General features: G+C 33.5%; 1 non-coding gene across 1 annotated transcript; it reads left to right on the top strand.

Annotated features, from left to right (window-relative positions):
• Positions 1-411: 411 nt before the first annotated feature.
• Positions 412-478, top strand: Smp_tRNA_00391_Gln_TTG.1.1. The gene has a single exon. It is a non-coding gene (tRNA).
• Positions 479-3,698: the final 3,220 nt, after the last annotated feature.

The following is a 3,698-nucleotide window of genomic DNA, read 5'->3' as shown; positions in this document are numbered from 1 at the left end:
TGCGTCCTTGATTTCCTGCTAGTCACTATCCATCTCTGCTTAGAAACCTTGTGACTCCAGGCAATGTCGAGACAGTTCGCAAAGGATGCACATATGTCAATAAGAGACTGATCAATTGCAGTCCTAAATAACAATGGGAAGATGTAAGTAAACAACACCAAGTGAATTTATTTCATTAAATGTTTACTCATGAATTACTATATTTTCTTTGAAGAAAAAAAAGTATATAACTTTCGTTTCAAGTTTATTTACAATACAGTTGTACTTTAAACTGTATAGAACAATGAGATATCCAGTATACAAATACTATAGTATGGCATGTTTACAAAACTTGGTCACTTAAATCAAATTATGTTATTTGTAGACTTAAATAGCTGAATAATACTACAAGCGTTTATTTGATATCAGGAATCAGTGGCCGAGTGGATAACGCGATGGCGTTTGAAGCGAAAGGTACTGGGTTCGAGTCCCAGAGTGAACATCAACTCTGAGATGTAGGTACCTCCCGCCTGCGAGTCCCAAATAGGACGAAACGCGTGCCAAACTGGATTCCATTGCTAGCCACTATCCATCTCTGCTTACCATGCTTGTGAAATAAGGCTATATTGAGGCAATATGCACTGTATGCACATATGCCAATTAGAGACTGACCAATTGCAGTCCTAAAAACATCAATGGGAAGATCCGAACAAACAATATTAAGTAAATTTCGTTTATTTGATAGTTATGATTTTAAATGCCTCAGAATAGCATATTAGTCCCTGTTGACAGGGAATGAATCCATAGCCTTCAGACGTAGCAAAGATATAGTTTTATACTTATGTGTAAATTAATCATGATCTGTTATATGGTACATTTTTTCCAGGTTATATCAGTGAGAATAATCTTATGATTCATTTATTCTGTCCAGCAAATACTGACAAAATCAACAACTTACTAGGACAGTATATTACCGTTTGAAAGATTTCTACGAACTAAAGAACATAAAGACTGAATGGCTTACGGTCTTAAGATGGATTGAATGAATCAAGAATAAATATGATAGACTTCATCTTATTTTGTTGATATCCTAAATATTTGAGCCGTCTGTATCTTAACTGTCTAAAGTGTGATGTGATTTCTTAAGTACTAGGATCTAATGATAAATGTAGCAAAAGTAAGACTTTTCATAACCACAGAAAGCCATTAACAAGTTACTGATTCTCACTCTAGACTTAGGTAACTGTACAAGATTTATAGAAGATTTGGTATGATGTTGTAACCTGTACATAACTCACTAAAGTCAGGATGAAGTTATCATACGAACTAATTCAAATCAAATATATCAAACACTGGATTCGAACTCAGTAACTCAACTTTATTACACTTATTCACAAAATTTGTCACAACCACTGAATTCAATACAGTTATAAGGTTATTTGTGTGTACTACTGAGAAGCTTCCAACTAAGATGAAATAACTTCTTAGTATCACTCACTGGTTTTCAATGATCATTTGGAAGTTAGTCAAAGATCATGATCCTAAATTTGCAGAAAAAAAGATGAATAAATAACCATTCAGTCCATTATATTACGTTTTGAATAAGATATTAACCACACAAAAAATCATTATTATTATTATTATCATTATGTATTCTTTTTTATATCTAAAGCCATGAATTTTTATCATCGTACAACCATGGTCTGAACAAACCAGATTTCAGCAGAGGAAGAAATCAGGAAGGAGAGATGGGAGTGGATAGGATACACATTGAGGAAATCACCCAACTGCATCACAAGGCAAGCACTCAAATGGAATCCTCAAGGTCAAAGGAGAAGTGGAAGACCAAAGAACACATTATACCGAAAAATGGAAACAGATATGAGAAGAATGAACGACAAGGAAGACCCAGGACAGAGTGGGTTGGAGAATGCTGGTCGACGGTTTATACTCCATCGGGGTCAACAGGCGTAAGTAAGTCAGTAACTATGGTCTATGATATTTTAGAAATATTTGAATGTGACGGAGTTTTACGGATGTAATTATAAATACAATAAACTACTGAAAATTATTGTTTTATACAGTTAATATGATCCATTTGAAGTAAGTAGGACTAAGATCAAGATTTTTAACTACACTAATACTAAGACATGTCAATATTCACTAGAAGTTTATTCAAAAGAAGAATTTCTTCTTTTCGACTAGGTTAAGAAAAAAAATAAAATGGATAGACAATTCATGGAAAGAATAGAATAATCAAATCTACAAAATTAAAAAAATAATTCTTTTTTTAATAGTTGAGATTATGAATCAATTGAAGCTAGACCACCATGGAAGACCTGGAAGCACTGGACGGTCGTTTCGTCACAGTGTGGAACTCCTCAGCAGTGCGCATCCATCATCCCGCCTTGTGAGATTCCAGCCCAACACCTATCAGTCTAGCACGCGAGCACTTAACCGACAGACCACTGAGCTGGCTGGCATCCAACGGTGTTAATGTCTAACTTCAACCAATTCACGAAGTTGAGCAACCATTTCATCAATGTCTTCAGTGAGGTGATATCTCACCACAGACCTGGTTGAACTCTACTGGTTACTGCTTCTCGCTAGAACTCCAGGAAATACCTCATGGAGCCAGTCAGTTTCCAGGTTTTTCATGGTGGTCTAGGTTCAATTGATTCATGATCTCAACTATTAAAATTACTATAATATCCACCAAACCCCTTTTGATAGTATATTATTATTGTTATATCTGGTCTTATACTTTATCTACTCAGATAGTTCTATGAAGATTTTATATGATTTGAAGATACTTTTCAACAATGAATTACATATTTAATAGAATAAATAGAATATGAATAACAGTGAGATCTAGAATGCTTGCTTCGTCATATGTGATACTCATCAATTGGATGTACTTATCATTCAGTATTAATGTTCACAATGGGATCTGAACGTAAAACTTTTTACTCCAAATATATAACGCATTGTCCACTGAGCTATAACCATGATGTTGTTCTATGGGTACATTTCAATTTGAAATGTCATTAATTACTTACTTACCTAAATATTGATATAGTAACTTTTTGATTAGGTAATCGTATTACTTATATGCTACTATATATGAAATATAAGGTCGAGGAAAGCTTGAATCACACATAAGTATTTATGCTCATAGGTTTTGGTTTAACAATCAAAAACTAGTAACTATGTAATGGGAAGATATTGTGGAATTAGTTTACCTGTTATGTTTAATAATCACTAAGCATTTTTTCTATTTATCTAATATGAATTTACTAATAAGTAAATTGTTTAATTCAAGTGATCTAAACATGATCTCTTATACATTTAGTGTAGAAGCTTGTAAGAACAGGTAAATATATATAATTCTTATTCAGAACAAGAAAATTATATTAAGACCCTTTTTTGAGGCCACTGTTATTTATACACTAACTTGAAATCCTGAAGAGAAACAGTAAAGAGGAGGGCCAAAGAACACACTGCGTTGGGAACTGAAGGTAGACATAAAAAGAATGAATAGAAAGTGGAAATATTTGAAGAAAATTGATCAGGATAGAGTTGGATAGAGGATGGTTGTGGGTGGTCTATGCTCCTCTATAAGAGGTAACAGGCGTAAGAAAATAATAAGAGTATTCGTCAATATTAAAATGAATAGTTTGATAGAGATAGGGCGATTGAAATTTACATAATCCCAACGT

Source organism: Schistosoma mansoni, chromosome 4 (genome assembly GCF_000237925.1).
Source record: "Schistosoma mansoni strain Puerto Rico chromosome 4, complete genome".
In the NCBI taxonomy this organism is placed as follows: Eukaryota; Metazoa; Platyhelminthes; class Trematoda; order Strigeidida; family Schistosomatidae; genus Schistosoma; species Schistosoma mansoni.
The sequence above is the reverse complement of the archived record's forward strand: the minus strand, read 5'-3'. Positions and strand labels throughout refer to the sequence as shown.